Genomic DNA, 18,541 nt, shown 5'->3' with positions numbered 1-18,541 from the left:
CTGGGAGATATTGTTTATTACGAACAATTTTTGAAGACTAGGTACCAGAGACAGTTTGGAATTTCTGTTTGCAGTAGTCTGGTTAAAGAATTATTCTTCTCTGGGTCTATAATATAAAAGCCCATATTTTAATGATAATATTTGAATTGCAGCTGAATTATAGGCTCATTTACTGTGTCAACCTTGATAGTTTTGCCAATTATATATATTTTGTCACTTATTCTAGAAATTGGAATTGATTGAAAATTAGAGGGATAACTGAATATGGTATTTTTGGTCTGAGTAGGTCAGAGATCGAAGCTCTGTGAAGAATGTTTTTATATTGTAGGAAATAAGATAATACTTGGAACAAAGAAGATAAAGTTTGCAAATGTGATAAGTTTATTAGCTATCATAGGGTCTAAAACTTATTTTCAATAATATCTATTGTTGTCATAAGTCTTTGTATACTACTACACAATATCAGAACATACAAATATAAGAAATGCTATGGAAATAGTTTTTTTCTTAATGGACTTGTCTATTTCTGTTTAAACTTTGATAATCAAGAACATGATAGGAATTTAAAATTCTGTATTCATTTTCTTGTTATGCTCTTATAAATGTCCTGTGTAACTATATTGATTATCTTTAACTGCCTCAATTCTAAAGATCTCAAATTTTGTGATTCCTAACTAAAGAGACTGGATTTAAATTTTAGAATTACTGTGACCTTCCATATCCATGATTTTGAACAATAGTTCTATTTTGTGACTCACCAGATTTTTTTTCTGAAATATAAAGTACACACCTATGTCCAAAATTCTATCCATTCATATTTCCTTCTAATGTTTCCAACACATTCGTATCATCAGGTAAGTCTTTCATGGAAAGCAAAATTAAATCCAGACATTTTAATTACTTTCTTTCCCCCTTAAAAGAAAAATGTACTAAACCAAGCAGGCAAAGTAAAGTTTTACCAAATAAAAATTTCTGCCTTTAGCAAAATAACAGTTCTATCTGGTGATCAAATAGTTAGATGCCTGCTTCCCTCCCTCCCTCCATATCTCTCTCTCTTTCTTTCAAGTTTTCCCCTAAACCTTTTTATTTTTTCTGTTTTACATAATGAAAGGAGAGAAACTGCAAAGCAAATCCACTCCAATTCTTACTGTCATTGAAAATGACCCTTACTTCTCTATGTCTATACTGCAATTAAGGTACACCAGCTATGTTAGGTATCTAAAGTAAAATATTTCCCAAACAAAGTAAATGGTACCCAGAAAAAATTAATTTACTTTACATGCATGAGGCATTAATCCCACAGTTTATTTACTCCAATTATTGGAGTTTCAACTGTTTCAACTGTCTTTCTTATTGGCAAAGAACTTTTTATAATCCTTTTTATTAGTTTTTCTTTACCACAAAATTCTCCAGTGAAAAGTTGGTTTTCCTTCTCCATGTAGATTTTCTTCTACTCTATCTCAGCAAATTGCATTTCTAAATTCATCTCATTAATGAACTGCTAATATTTAAGACCATAATAGGGCTTTGGTTTTGGTTAAATTTGGGAGGAGGAGGACAAGTGGCACAATGGGAAAACCATTTTTCCATAAAATAGACATAATTTTATTGTTGGAAAAGGAAATAAAATGGATACTCAAAACGCATACAATGGCCACAAAAACCAAAGACTCATAATTCCTACAGCCAAGACCAGGAGAAAGGATGAGGAAAATAAGTTGAGCAAGTTTTGAAGAGTATAATTTAGAGGACTGATGATACAAAATAGCTACAATCATTTTCAAAACATGCAGAGACAAACACTGCAGCCAGGGATTGTAGTTAGCATTGCATTTTTCCAGAAACCACAGGGAGGTAATACAAGGGTGATAATGAATTCTTGTATTAAAAAAATCTATTCCCTGCTGTTTCTCTACAGAAAGAGGGCAAGAGAAACAAAGGCTGGTTTTAAAAGAAAAAGTAAAATATTTTCAATTCAGTAAAGCAATTATTTTTTTTTACTTTTGGTAACCAACTGAAAATTATTTTTCAAAGTGTGCTCACCAAATTTAACTCGTTTAAGCATTACTTTTTCTTCCCTAAAGGGTGAACAGACATTCCCAACATAGGAGAAGAAAATAAAGGATTAAAAACACAAAGTTTTTCTAGAGGACAGAATATTTATAATAAAAGATATTTATCAGCTAAACATAGTTTAGTTGTTTGCAAAAGAACCATTACCTTTCTTTATGTGGAATCCCAAAACAACCAAAATATTTTATTTTATTTAGAACATGTTTTATTGATCAGTCAATTTATTGTTTGATTGATTTGTGCTAACTACATGTTCAGCCTAAATGCTTCTCTAAATTTGAGCCCTTTCAAGTTCCCCGCAGATATACTACAGGCACTTCAACTTTAACGTGTCACAAACTGTCCTTATGATAAATCCATGTTTGTTCATCCTTCTATAGAACCATCAAACCTGCTGTAATCCTCTCTATGGATCTGGGTAAATCTGATCAGCTCCTATCTCTAATAATGCCTGCAACTCATCGTTGTGTCCTAGTAGCTCGTCTCTTGAATATCTCTTAAATCTTCCCATTTTTTATTCTTTGCACCCCCTTTTTTTGCCATATCTTAGATATTATTACATCTTCCATAGACTTTAGAAAATCCAAATCACCTCAAGTTTCATTACCTATAAATAAACAAGCTTAATATGTTGCTGTATATTTTAAAAGTAACATGTGCATATTAAAAACTCTACAATATAGAATAATTCTGGAGGCTTGATCAGATTTAGGTTGTGTTTGTTTGCTTGCTTGTTTGACAAGAATGCTTTATAGGTGGTACTTTATATCACCTTGAATTCTGAAAGAAGCTAGATAGCAGATAGTACATGGTTCTTCCCTCGAACCAAATCCCCAGAGTGCCAATATTCTGTACAGTACTATAAATGAAGAGCAAGTCAATATCTCACTACCAAAAAGGTAAATGGCACTTTTAGGGTCTTTAGTACCAAGTGAAAACTTAACTGGATCAATAATGCCCATCCCTTTTCAAATACGTTTATGTGGGAATAAAAATGATGTGGTTATCATATTATCACAGTAAAAGCAAGGAATATCTATTGAGTGCTTATAACATGCCAGAGACTGGGCTAAGTGCTTCCAAGATTTATTTCATTTACTTCTTAGGCCAACCTTATAAGATGGGTACAACTGTCATCATCCATTTTATGGATGAGGAACCTGAGCCCTTGAGATGTTAAATTACTTTCTTAAGATGAATCATCTAGTGATATTATACTTAGAACTTAAAGTTTTGTTTTACTGTATACCCCATAGCTTTATCATTGATGGCATTGCCTCCTCCTCATCAAAAACCTGACTTTTGTATAATGCTTATAAGGACAACATAAAACTTGGATTTTAACAACTTTATAAAGTGGGGCACTCTTTTAATATTCACTCACTCACTTGAAAAATGAAGACAAAATTCTGAATTGCCCTCACTGGGTTAACCAGAAAATAATACAACACTTAAAGCTCACTAAAAAAAAAAAAAAAAAAAAAAGTGATATTATAGTTGTTTCATTCCCAGGATTAATTGTTTCTCTTCTACCATGAGGAATGTATCTGCTCTTTGACGAACTGTTGACAAGTTTGCCACACTGTGGGAGAGCACATATGCTATACTGTGATATTGTAAAATGAAAATGTGAGATGGAATTCTGTTGCCTACAGCTGTTAACTTTTTAAACAGCATTAGGAAATTTTGTCAAATTAATTCTAACATACTAGAATAAATAACAATTAACAATTTCTTTTGTTTCCATTAAAAAATAAGTACATGATGAAGGAGAGAACAAGTAGGGCACAAAACTGCCATCCTTAAAAAGACTCACGTTAGATTTTCATAGAGCACTTCACTTTGAAGTGGCTTAACAGAATGCAACAGTAAACAAACTTACAATAAATAATTAGGTCAGTAAGATCTTAAGTATCTCTAATTCCTGCTGTAAGAAAAGAATTGAACACTCATTGGACAATTTTTGTTTGCCAGGCAATGGTCCAGAAAATTCAGAAATTCTATTTTATTTAATATGTACTCTCCTAAAGGACACTTAACATCACTATTCCCATTTTATAGATGAGGAAACTAAAACTCATACTCTATGAGCCTCAGAAAATCTAAGGGCTTTTCAGTGCTATAGCAAAGATTCCAAGTCTGGTTTTATGACTCCAAAATCTGTTTTTCCTATCTTAATACACTGTGTTACAAAGTGTAAAATAAACCAAATAGATAAAAATCAAAAAAATTAAAAGAGGTGTTTGATTCACTATTACTATTGCTGTTTATAAGCACTGAAAGCTTAATTTGAAAAAAAAAAAAAAAAAAAGCAGATAAATAAACCTGGCTAGAAGTTCTGGGCATCTGAGGAGAAGATGCAACATTCACCACTTTGAATAATTTTCAAGACAACTGAGTGGCTTTAAAGGTAGAGAGTGAGAGGTACAGTCCTTGAAAATCATCTTGTGGCTTAAAGCTGATATACCTGAAAGAGAACAAGTGGGACACAATCCTGTGGGCAATTACTGTTCAGCTTCTACCTTTACCACACCTGCCATTTGCACCCTCTAACCAACTGTCCCGACCAATGTTCCTTCATGTCAGTAAATCACTCTCACTCAGATATTGCAACCTAGTGTGCAGGAACTGTGCTGTCAAACCAGAATTCTTCTTTTTTGTTGTTGTTGTTTTTTGAATTTTGTCAGAATTCCTCTCTTCTGATAAAAATCTCTTCCCAGATCCAAAGCAAACATGACCTTTTCTGATCTCTCCTTTTCTTTCTATTCATTGTCTAAAAGAACCCACTGACATATCTTGAAAGAAAAGCTCTAGGTAGGAGTTTTCACATGAATTCACTCCTTTGGAATTTCCCAAACAACATTCATAAGTCAAACATCAGTTGACCCTTTGACCCATATCCTCATAAGTTCTTTATATCTGTGAAATTTCTTTCACTCACTGATGGCAGTTTGTCTTCTGCTGTTTTGTGAAAACTTTTGGTGGGTGGGCACATGGATAGGCAAATGCAACAACTCCCACTGCTTCATTCAAAACTATCAAAAAGTGTCTAGAAGCTGCATCTTGACTTTCAGAATGGATGGACACTGATCTCTATCCAAAGAGAAATGTAACTGTAATTCCAGCTTAACCACATTCAATTGTAAGAACAAACCAGTGTCTACAGGGCTAATCATCTGAGATAATATAGCAAATATGTATCAGCCCAGACCTTACAAATTCTGTGACCTCTAAAATCATAATAATTAAGATTTTAGCAAATGTTATTCTTCTTTTGATCAAGTTGATCAAGGAACTCTAATTTATATATTTATTACCTTGGCGAGATACATCTTTTTCAAATAATAGCTAGAGTGATAACTGAATTAAATCCAGTGATTAGAATACACTCTCCAGCTTTGGAATTAAATGCTTTGGCTTCCCTTCAATGTTTCCGTTCTCTGACAACACTAACAATGCTTTGGCACTGAAGCTTCTTCGAAGGACCATTCCATTTGCAGGGCTTAACCTCCACTGCTAAAGCCTATACTTTGCCAATCAGATTGTAGAATGATTAATTATGTTGGTAGAAATCTTTATAATATCAACATTTGATTTGAAATTTTAAAAAAATCTTCATGTAGAATCTAAAATATGGCACAAATGAACTTATCTATAAAACAGAAACAGATTCATAGACATAGAGAACAGACTTGTGGTTGCCAAGGAGGGGGGGCAGGGAGAGAGGGATGGACTGAGAGTTTGGGGTTGACAGATGCAAACTATTACATTTAGAATGGATAAACAACAAGGAACTATACTCAATATCCTGTGATAAACCACAATGGAAAAGAATAGGAAAAAAAAAAAATTTAAAGCATGAATCAGGATGTTTTGAGGACTGACTGGGATTATGAGCTTTTTTAAGAAAAAAAAATATTGGTTTTTGAGAATATGCATAGGTGAAAATATCACTTTAACTATCTAAATTTATTAAAAGTAATTACTTTATTAAAAGTAATAACTAAATGTACCCATTTTTGACCATTCAGAATTTTTGGCATTTCTTAATATGAGAAATATTTACTATCTGGGAGATATTTTGCATTAAAATCTATTAATGACAAAACTGAAGGTATCTAATTGTGTTTGCTCATGTGTATTATTTCTTTTATTCATCATTTCAATCCTAGTAAGGCAGGAAGGAAAGGTATTATAGTCCATTTTACAAGTGAATGAGTTAAGGTGCTACAAATCTAAGTGACTTTTCCAAAGTCATGCAGCTTACAGAAACAGGTTACAGAAATAGGAGGTATTGGGGCCAGACTTGGGCACAGTCTTCTAATTTCAATTCTTCCACTAAACAACATGCCAGAGACCTGGATTCCTTCTCCCACACCTGTTAAAGGCTTCTGGAAAGCCCAGACCAATTACCTAATTTTCATATCTTCTGCTTCTCAACTGGAAAATTTTTAAGTAATTTTATTTATGGAGTGAGAAAGTTACAGTGAAAAGAGGATCAGAGAAAGAAAAGAAAATGTTTATGTTGAAACTGCTAATGGTTTTATGTTTGGTACAACCTTTTCAGAGCTTTGTTTTGTTTAGTTTGCTTTGATCTTTGTTGTTATTGTTCTTCATTGGAAAGTCTATAAGAGTTGAAAATGCAATCATATTTAGATAAATATGTAAGTTCCTCTTGGCTATAAGCAAGTCTGCATTAGAAACTCTGTTTTCTTTGCTGTGCACCTCAGAGTCCCACACAGAGACTGCAACAGACTAAGTGCTCATTAAATGTCTGTTGAACTGACCTGAACATTTTCTTCCTCTTCTGAACAAAGAATCAAAATGGTAAAAGCTTTCTCAAAAGTCTGACTCAGTCCAGCAATTCTGTCATTATGATGAAGAGGATAAAGTCAGTGAGGTCAATTTATTAACATAAAACTTTATATAAACTCTACATAAATTTGTAAAATTATCATCGTGCACAGGTACTTTGTTCATTGTCTGCTCTTTACCCTGTAAATCCATGGTATGTGTGTAGGTAATTAATTTGTTCATTTTTCATAATGGAATTTTATGGCAAAATATATTATTTCATTCACTTCGGGTATTTTCCCTTAGCTCTGAGACATACATAATTTTCCACATTTTCAAAGCAGGTCAGCACGAATGACAGTTTAAGATATTGTAATAAGTAGTAAACAACTACCCCAAAAGCCACATTTAAAAAATAAGGGTAAATTTGGTGCTGAACATTTACTTCTAAGCAGTCTACATTCTGACAGGGCGAGTTTCTCATATTTTCAAACCCTAAGGGATTCTCTAGGTTTAAAACATAAGCTATAGAGACTATATTCTGGAATCAGCACCACAGAAAAGCATTGCAGTTATCTATGACATTATTAAAACCCCATGGAAATCTTAATTTTTTAGTGTCTGGAGCTTTCAAATTCAGGTTTTTTCTTTTCCTCTCACATTATGATTATTAGTTTTACTAAGGGTAATGAGGTCCTCTGAAACGGGGGAATGAAATTTAACTTGGGAGTATTTTCACTTATTACCTATTAAGAATAGTTACATAATTCTTAAAATATTTGGCTTTGCCTCTCAAACATGAAAAATTGAGAATTGTAGTTAATGACATCTGTTTCACAGGTATCATACTTATGGGAGAAGTAGTTCATGCTTCTGGACATTGTTCTCAGAGTGCCTCTCAATCCTAAATTATAAGCACTATGGACCTTTAGAGGAATAAGAAGGCAATTTATTCTCTTTTACATGCAGCCTAGACTGGTGTTCAAAATCGAGGCTGCCAACCTAGCAACTGTGCGGTGTTTCTTTAATGAGGTTGTCGCTGGACCAGAAACAGCTGAGACATTTAGATTTATTTTATGGCAGTCCTGAGAAACAGTCTACTCCTAATCAGAATAATTTGCCCATAAATGACTTCTGACAGAGCTCCACAAAAAAGCAAATCTAAAAGTCCTAATCTTTTCAAAGCTGTGAATCTCGAGACACATTACCTTTTTCAGTAAGTTTGTAAATAGACACGACTGTTAAGTAGGTTTAAAAACAATACATTATACTAAAACTTCTTCCTAAAATGATAAATAAAACTGTAGTTGGCTTTTAATTTTGATCTCCTAGTATTAGAGATCTTAATTTTAATCAATATCCAGATGTCCAAAAGATGAACATTATTCAATCTCTCCAACTAAATGTAAACTATTTTCTCAGTGCAGAAGCCCAGGTTACAAAACTGTCCACATGCCATCAAACTGAAAAATAATAGCAAAGTTAATAAAAATAATTTATTTACTCTGAAAACTCCTGGCAGTCTCTTTCTGCTCTTCAAGCATCCCTTTTATCAAATTAAAATTAAAGTATTAACTTGTATATCTCAGGAATTCTAGTTTCACATGATTTTGCATTATAGATCAGAAAAACAGGATGGGCAGAGGGGGTCTTATGATTCCAAAATATACAAGAAAAAGAGAAAACTCTTTCCCAGAAGGTATGAATTTGGTGGAAAGTGATGACCAGTGAATTTTATTCAGTAATTTTTAACAGTAAATGTTAGGATAATAATTCTTTACTAGAGTTCTCTAATTAAGTAACTATGAAATTGTTGTTCATGACAGTCTTGTGCCATTTAATAAATTAACTGGGAGTATTCTTTTAAAAATATTCTTTTCATATATTCTATAAATGGCATTTTTAAAATTTGAAAACAAACAGTTTTAAGTGATCTTTCCTTTGCCTTTTTTTTTACAGTAAGAGAGGACTAATCAACAATTTTAGCACATGACTGGACAATGCGATTTTCAACAGACATCATGAACAATGCTACTTTTTTTTTTTTTTTAAAGCAAGAGTTTTTCCAAGGCAGCACTTCACAATGAACTGACATTTGGCAGTGAAGAACCTTTCTAAAGTTCAGGAACTGCATTAAAAAGAGAATTATAAAGGGCATCATTAAAATTTAGGTAGAAAACTGTTACTGAGCATTTCAATTACAGAGCTACATGACTGTCAGTAAGAAGTAATAGGCACAAATTAGTACTATCGACTGTTTCTTAACATCTATTCAGTTGGCCTGAGGTGTGACTGTCTTGGATACTGTCATAAATTCTGTAATGTTCAAATATCTTACTTATCTGATTATCATTGCTTTCTCACTGTGACCCTTCTAAAGAACTTCTGTTGGTGCAAAAATTATAGACCCAAAACATTCACCTTATTAGCCTGATGGCAGTTCTATTTAGCATTTTCTCCACCTTTCTCTCTGCTGGAGAAATATATCCTTTATTTAAATTTTACACAGTAGTTAGAGGCCAAGAAAATAAGGAATGCTCATTCCATAAAATGTGATACCTCTAATTAGTCTGCTGAGACTTTTGGAATATGCATAAAGCTGTAGATGTGGTATTAAATCACATTTTTATTACCCAGAAATTAACGTTTACCATGTATATGCAAAGGTGTTAAGAATGTGAAGTGTAAATTTAAAGATATTAAGTTATTTGTTTCTACAAAATAGTTCACATGTAAACTTTTTTTTCTTTAAAAAAATCTTGTTTTCCCTACTTTCTTTATCATGATTTTTTATTTAATTTTACTCTTTGCTAGACTGTTCAAAGAAATATATACTCTGCTGGTATCTAAATATATATTCCATTTGAGTACACTCTTTCCAGTTTCTTCAGATAGTTTAAATGAGCTGGAAAAAAATAAACTCAAAGGAACAAAGAGGGTGTCATTGAGGCCAAAATTGAGTTTAGCTCACTAACAGAAATATAATTTTATAGATTTAAATAGTATTTGGCTGCCATATTTACTCATAAGAACTGACAAATCTGTAATGGCTGACAGGAATTGATTTATGAGTTTGTGAGAATGGAAGGAAACCAATGAAAATGCCCTTATTAAAATTTGCAATTTTTTTACTTGGACCAGGTTGCCATAATAAACGTGAGAACAGGCTTGATTTCATTCAGAATTAATATAGTTTGAAACTGAAATGAGCCTTACTTCCTGCCTCCAGGAGGTCTGCTGACATCTCTAGGACTGTCTCAGAGTCCACATGAGAAACAGAAAGAATGTGTATATATGTGTATCTATGTATATATTATATCCTCCAAAAGGACAATAATAAGGTCACATTTTGTTCAAAGCAAAGAATATTAATTGTAGAGGTAAAAAACATAAAATTTAGAAAATGTCCATTTGGTAAGATTCTGAATAAGTTTAGAATATCAATAGCTATTAGTTCTATCTTAGCTGATGAACTTGGTTAAGAAGAAATTTTTAATAATCAAATTATCTTAGAGTTCTCTCTCTCACTTCTTCTGCCCTCTAAATCTGCTTCTCTCAGCAATGATTTGGTTCCTACGTCAGAAACTGCCAATACCTCATTCACACTGCAGAGAAAATCAACTCTATTCCACAATAGGGATCACACAGTTTAACAGAATCAACTCTAGCATTACCAACAATATTATAGTAAGGTTCAAACAACTTTAACTTCACAGAGGGAATTCAAACCAAATGAAAATGTGAAGTTTAGCTTGAAATGATAACCCTCTTCAGGTGGGTTTCATGTGGAAAATAAATGTCACCGTGTGACTTTGAGAACCACATCTTTGCTAAAGTGAAATTCCCAGGCATACATTCGAGAAAGCCTAAATCAATCTGAAATGTGGTACTTAAAGTCGTTAAAATCAGCTGTTGTATATAATGTGGCAGTTGAAGTTCTATGCTACTCTCTTGTTTCCCTCCCCAACAGTGTCCACAAGGCTTTTATAAAGGTCATCTGGTTTAAATTCAGTCAAATTTAAACTGATAGTCCATTCCACTGATGGATCTTTCAGCAGAAAAAAATGTAGTCACCAATTCATGTGGTGACAGATTTAATGGCTGAATTCAGGACAACAAGGGTTTATTTTTTGGCTGGCACTAGGTTTATGTATGAGATGGATATGGACTGTATCTCTGTTATATCTAGAAAGGTCAAATTTTTATTGCATGAGAGCCCTTTTATTAGCACTGACTACTATGAATACAATAGAAATATGGTATATCTATTTTAATGCATGCCCCAAAATTCTGAACCACCAAAGATAGCTTAAAATAAAGCATTGACACTGTTTATCTTAATACATAAAGGTATACAACGAAATTAAGATAGAGTCTGAGGAAGCATAAAATATTGTCAAAAACTAGATATTCTTAAGTTAAAATAACTCTGGTCTCAAAGTGAATTCCAAGGACAATGACATAAAACGAAAAAGAAAAGGAAAAAAGAACAAAGTCATTTTGGATTAATGATGGTGACCTATAAGTGAATGGAAGATAAAGCAGATTATTCAGACAAAATAATAACCAGAAGCAATGATTATCTTTTCATGTGACATATTAAGGGACTCTCTTGAAGTGAGGTAATTTATGTGACAATTTGGAAGGACATGAAAGAAAGTAAATGATATTTAATTTAGTAGAACATTGGTCAGTTTCTATCAATTATTTGGCTTCATTATTCAAAACAACTATAATTCAGCAAATAATCTACTTTCAAAAACTACTTTTTTGCCAAGTAGTTTAGAAGAAAACTAATTTGGGACCTTAATTACTTGGGGAAAAAAACCCATTCACAAGCAGTAGCTACATGAGCATTTGATTGAATAACCATTAGAAAGAGAGTGTACCCGAAGGACCAGAAATCTTGGGGGCCATCTTAAAATCCTGCCTAACACAGTCTGTCTTTTGGCCCCCAAAGATTCACTTCCTTCCCAAATGCAAAACACATTCACCCCTTCCCGAACTTCCCAAAAAACTCATCCCATTAAAGCACTGGCTCAAGTCTAAAATTTCATCATCGAAATCTAAATCTCATTATCTAAATGATCTAAATAAGAGCTGATCAAATTCTTAGTAATAATTCATTCTGAGTCACAATTACTTTCCATCTGTGAATGTGTGAAACTAAGTTACATACCCAAGTTACATTCACTCATAAACTATAATGGTGGAATTGGCATAGGATAAAAATTACAGACATTCCATTTCAAAAATGAGGAAAACACAAGGTAAAAAGGAGTCATTTGGCTTCCAAAATTGGGCCAACACAATTTTGAAATCCAGTCATGAAAAATCGATCCAGAGTTTCTTGATTATGATTCAAGGCCTGGGAATAATTCTCCCTAGCTCTCAGCTCCATCGTCTGGGCTCTTTGTTTCACATTCTGAGTCATCCTTCCAGCTAAGTGGTTTTTTTTTTTTTTTTTTTTTGGAATGTTAATACTTGTTCAGCAACTCCTCTTTAAGAGGAGAAAGAAAAATTTTTCTAAGGATTGATTCCCAGCCTTGACTACACATTAGAATCATATGAGGAGCTTTCAAAAACATGGATACCCAAACTCCAACCCTGACTAAACCAGGATCTCTGGTGTTTGAGCCCAGGCAGAAGTTTTTTTTTTAATTTTTTTTTATTGGAGTATAATTGCTTTACAATGGTGTGTTAGTTTCTGCTTTATAACAAAGTGAATCAGTTATACATATACATATGTTCCCATATCTCTTCCCTCTTGCATCTCCCTCCCTCCCACCCTCCCTATCCCACCCCTCTAGGTGGTCACAAAGCACAGAGCTGATCTCCCTGTGCTATGTGGTTGCTTCCCACTAGCTATCTATTTTACGTTTGGTAGTGTATATATATGTCCATGCCACTCTCTCACTTTGTCACATCTTACCCTTCCCCCTCCCCATATCCTCAAGTCCATTCTCTAGTAGGTCTGGTTTTATTAGCTTGCTTTCAACAGTAGAACTTGGGGTATATGACAGCCTCTTTTCATTTCATTCTCTCTCTGTCTTCTATAATCCAACCAACCTGGAAATATTCTGTTAATATAATTTTCTCAAGAAACATATTGATCTGTATAGTATTGCATCAGGTTTCACTCCAAGCCTTTTTTTTTTTTTTTTTTTTTGCTCCTCGGTCATCTCCTGGTGAGATGACTGAGCTTCCTATAGCTACTCTGGTTTGTTTGAGAAGATCTATGAGGCACACCCTTAATCTCTTAAAAGAACCTGCTGTGTGACTAATTTTTTTAATCTTTCTAAGGTTTTAGCAAAAGGTTGTATAGCCACACCCTTAGCCTTTACTCTGTGCAATATTTTGGAAATAGTATCTTAATTTTATAATATTTTGCCATACAGATAAGCCGATAATTTCCCAAATCTTTATTTTTGTTTAACCATTTTTCCCTAATTTGTCTTTCCCCTCTCACATTTTACTGTAAGCAGCAAGAAGAAATTAGGCAGAAGCTTTGGTATTTTGCTTGGAACTTCCTCAGCTACACATCCAAGTTTATTGCTTAAATGTTGTACTTTCCACATAGCTGTAGAATACTATATTGCTAAGCATACTTCTACTACATAACAAGAATCTCCCTCCCTTCAATTTTCAATAACATATGCATCACTTTCTTCTGAGCCCTCACTGTAAAGTTCAGATTTCTACTGACAATCTGTCCAAGGCTAAATTGTTTAGGCTTTCTCTATCACGTTCTTCATTTTCTTCTGAGTCTTCACCATCAGTGTCTTCAATGTCCAAATTTCTCCTAACAGTCTATTCAAGGAAATCTAGGTTTCCTCTACCATACTCCTCAAAATTCTTCAATCCTCTCCCCACTGCCCAGTTCCAAGCGTGTACTCCCCACATTTTTAGGTATTTATTAGAGCAGCACATCACTTCTGATGCCAAAATCTGTATTAGTTTTCTATTACCACATAACAAATTACCACAAACTCTGTGGACTAAAGTACTAAGGCAAAACATCTATTACCTCACAGTTTCTGGGGGTCAGGAGTCTGGGTACAGTTTAGCTGGACCCTCTACTCAGGGTCTCACCAGGCCAAAATCATGGTTTCAGCTGCGGCTGTGATTCCCATATGAGGTTCAGATTCCCAGCTGAGGCTCAGGGAGCTCTTCCAAGCTAACTCATTGTGGACAGAATACATTTCTTTGTAACTATATGAATGAGTTCCACATTTCCTGCTAGTTGTCAACCAGGGGCCACTCCCAGCTACTGGAGACCACCTGCATCCCTTGCCAAATGGCATCCTTCATCATCAAACCAGCAAGGCTGCACTGAATCCTCCTCATGCTTCAAATCTCTGATTTTATCTTTCTCTGCCTCTTGATCCACATTTAACCATCTCATGTGAGTAGGTCAGGTCTTTCCAGATAATATCCCTATCTTAAGGTCAACTGATTTGGATCTTAATTACATCTCTTAAATCCTTTTTAGAGCAGTGTCCAGATACTACTGGACTAAATAATTGAGAGAACATGTGTAAATACCAGGAGCTGGAATCTTGGGGGTCAACTTAGAATTCTGCCTTCTACAATCCCCATGAGGCTCATGAAACTATATCTGAGCAAGATTTTCTTTCTTATACAGTTGACCCTTGAACAACACAGGGGTTAGGGGCGCCAACATTCCACACAATTGAAAATTGAAAATCTGCATATAACTTACAGTCAGCCCTCAGTACATGCAGTTCCTCTGTATCCTACCTGTGGTTCTGTATCTACAGATTCAACTAATCTCAGATCATGTAGTAACGTAGTATGTATTTAGAGAAAGAAATATGTTTACACACTACTGTATGTAAAATAGAAAAGTAATAAGAACCTACTGTATAGTACAGAGAACTCTATTCAATACTCTGTAATGACCTATATGGGAATAGAATCTGAAAAAGAGTAGATATGTGTATATGTATAACTGACTCACTTTGCCATACAGCAGAAACTAACACAACATTGTAAATCAACTATACTCCAATAAAAAAATTAATCAAAATTAAAAAAAAAGAAAAAAATACACATATAAGCAGACCCACGCAGTTCAAATCTGTGTTGTTCAAGGGTCAACTTATATTCTTCTCAATGATATCTGAATATATCTAGTTCCAATTCCTGTCTTGGTCACTAGTTAGGTGTGTGACATGGGACAATTTCATTAACATCTGTGATCATTTCCTCTTCTAGAAAGCAAAACTAACCTCATAGATTATTGTAATATTTAAATGAATATTCTGGCACATAGGGGGATATTCAGTAAACCTTTATTCTTTAATACTTTCCCTTGAAAGGCTGGTTCAAAACTACCTCCCTAAGATATCTTCCTTCGACAGAAAAGAACTCATTCTCTTACATCCTGAATGTATTTTTTATAAATGTATTGCACAGTGATTCTCAAACTGATTCACACATCAAAATTATCTTGAGGGTTTGTCAGAACAGATTTCTAGGCCCCACCCTCCACTTTGTGAATTACAGTTGACCCCTGAACAACATGGGTTTGAACTGTGTGGATCCACTTACACGTGAATATTTTTCAATAAATATATTGGAAAATGTTTTGGAAATTTGTGACAGTTTGAAAAAAACTTGCAAACTGTGTAACCTGGAAATATCGAAAAAAAAAATAAGAAAAAGTTAGGTATGTCATGAATGCATAAAATATATGTAGATACTAGTCTATTTTATCATTTACTATCATAAAATATATACAAATCTACTACAAAGAGTTCGAAGTATCAAAACTTATGCATAATTACAGACTGTACGTGGAGCCATTTGCAGTTGAGAGAAATATAAAGATGCAGCATTAAATCATAACTGAATAAAATTAACTGCAGTACATACTGTATCACTATAATAATTTCATAGCCACCTCCTGTTAGTATTGAAGTGAGCTCAAGTGTTACGAGTATCTGCTTAAATGCCATGTGACACGAATCATCTCTGCATGAGCAGTTCTCTCCAATAAACTGTGTATTTCAGTAAAAAGTGATCTTTCATGGTTCTTGTGTATTTCTCATTGTGTTTAGTGCAATACCGTAAACTGAATAACACCATGGGACCCACACAAAGTGCCACTAGTGATGCTGGAAGTACCATCAAGAAGCAAAGGCATGACATTACAGCAAAAAGGTGTACTGCTTGATGTGTACTATAGATTGAGGTTTGCAGCTGTGGTTGTCTGCCATTTCAAGATAAATAAATCCAGTATAAAGACCAATGTAAAGAAAGGAAAGTAAATTCATGAAGCTGTCACTGCAGCTGAGCCAGCAGGCAGAAAAACCTTACACTTTTTGGAAATATCTTGTATTGAAAATGCAGCTTTTATGTGAGTGCAGGATTGCCATAAGAAATGCATACCTATAGACTCTAATGTGATTTGAAAAAAAGCAAAGTCATTATATTACAACTTAAAGCAAAAGAAGAAGGATCTAAAGTTGGAGAAATCTTATCACCAGCAAAGGATGGTTTGATAATTTTAGAAAGAAATTTGGCTTAAAAAATGTTAAGATAACTGAAGAAGCAGCTTCTGCTGACCAGGAGGCAGCAGACAAGTTCCCAGATTAAGAAAATCACTGAGGAGAAAGGGTATCTCCCTGAACAGGTTTTTAATAGAGAAGAAAATGTCCTATTCTAGATCAGGGAGTCATACGGACCTTTAAGGCTCATTACGCACAATATTCTATGAAGAGGATTGTCAATGCTATGGAAGAGAACCCTGACAGAGAGAACATCATGAGAGTTTGGAATGATTACACCATTGAAGATGCCATTGTTGTTAAAGAAGAGCCGTGAAAGCCATTAAGCCCAAAATAATAAATTCCTACTGAAGAAAACTGTGTCCAGATGTTGTGCATAACTTCAAAGGTTTAGTACAGAGACAAACAAGGAAATCACAAAAGATATGACAAATAAAGGGTGCGTGGTGAAGGGTTTCAAGATAAGAATCTTGGAGAAATTCAAGAGCTAACAGATACCACATTAGAGGAATTAATAAAAGATGACTTGATAGAGATGAGTGCTTCCAAACCAGTGCCAGACGATAACAAAGAAGAGAAATGGTGCCACAAAACAAATTGACATTAGAATCTGGCAGGGGGTTGGAGTCAAGGTGGCAGACTAGAAGGATGCGGAGTTCGTGTCTCCGCACAACTAGGGCACCTACCTAGGGGACGGGAGGAACCCCTGAGCGACTGGGTGGGACGTGGGGGGAGAAAGGGGGAAGGAGGAGTGGAGGCGGGATGGGACTGGGGCCCCTGAGGGGCGGCTGGGGCATGGCAAGTGTTCCCACACCCGGAGGGGGAAAGGGGGGGGACCGTTGGGAGGGCAGAGGATCAGAAGGTAGCGTGGCCAGCATTTCCCCTGCCCACTTGGGCCCCAGAGAGGCTGCTGAGATCCTGGGCCTGACCCTCTGCCCACCAAGGCCCCCTCCAGCCTCATGGGTCCTGAGGGAGAAGGAGGGAAGGAAGGGAGAGCAAAAGTAAAGGCCAGACCAATGGGACTGGTGCCCCTGAGGGGCGGCTGGGGGAGGAGATGGGTTCCCACACCCAGTGGGGCCAACCCATGCTTAGGGGATCAACAGGGACAGGGGAGACCCTCAGGATAGCAGAGGAACAGAAGGGAGCAGGGCCAGCGCTTCTCAGGCCCACTTGGGCACTGGGGAGCCTGTTGGGCTCCTGGGCCTAATCCTCCACCCTCAGAGGCTCCCTCCAGCCATGCTGAGCCTAAGCCTCCCCCCCACACCCCCAACCAGGGACTTACCTCCAAACTCCACACTTCGAGGCCCCCTCAGGCCATGCTGCCTTTCCCCACCTGCCCGAAAAAGTCCTAAGTCTAGGCCCCACCCCCAAGGCTTTTTCCAGCTGTGTCCTGAGCCTAAGACCAGCCCCGCACCCTAGACCCCGCCCCCGCCTAAGCTCTGCCCCCCAGCCAAGGCCTTTTCTGGTGTCTTTTTTTTTTTCTTTTACCTTATGGTTCTGCTTTACCTTCTTGTTGATTCGTTTATATTTTTATTTTTTCTAATAAATTTTTTATTTTTCTAATTTTACTTAATTCTTTATACTTTGTTATTGTTCTGCTCCTTTTGGCTTGTTCCCTTTTTTCTGTTGTGGTTCTGTTTTAACTTATAGTTGTTTCACTTGTATTTCTACTTTTCCTTATATATTTTTGATCTTTCTAATTTTACTTTTATTTTGTATCCTTTGCAACTGTACTGCTCCTTTTTTTTGCTTTTCTTTTGCTGCACCCTGTGGCTTGCTGGCTCTTGGTTCCCAGGCCAGGGGTTGGGCCTGAGCTCCTGTGGTGGGAGTGCCAAGTCCAAACCACTGGACTAACAGAGAACCTCAGACCCAAGGAAATATTAATTGGAGTGAGGTCTCCCGGAGGACCTCATCTCGGAACCAAGACCCAGCTCTATACAACTGCCTGCAAATTCCAGTGCTGGACGCCAGAGGCCAAACAACCAGTAAGACAGGAACAAAGCCCCATCCATTAAAAAAAAATGAGACAAAAAAAATATGTTACAAATAAAGGAGCAAGGTAAAAAAGCTACAAGACCAAATAAATGAAGAGTAAATAGGCAACCTACCTGAAAAAGAATTCAGAGTAATGATAGTAAAGA

Source organism: Balaenoptera acutorostrata, chromosome 2 (genome assembly GCF_949987535.1).
Source record: "Balaenoptera acutorostrata chromosome 2, mBalAcu1.1, whole genome shotgun sequence".
Taxonomy (NCBI): Eukaryota; Metazoa; Chordata; class Mammalia; order Artiodactyla; family Balaenopteridae; genus Balaenoptera; species Balaenoptera acutorostrata.
The sequence above is the reverse complement of the archived record's forward strand: the minus strand, read 5'-3'. Positions refer to the sequence as shown.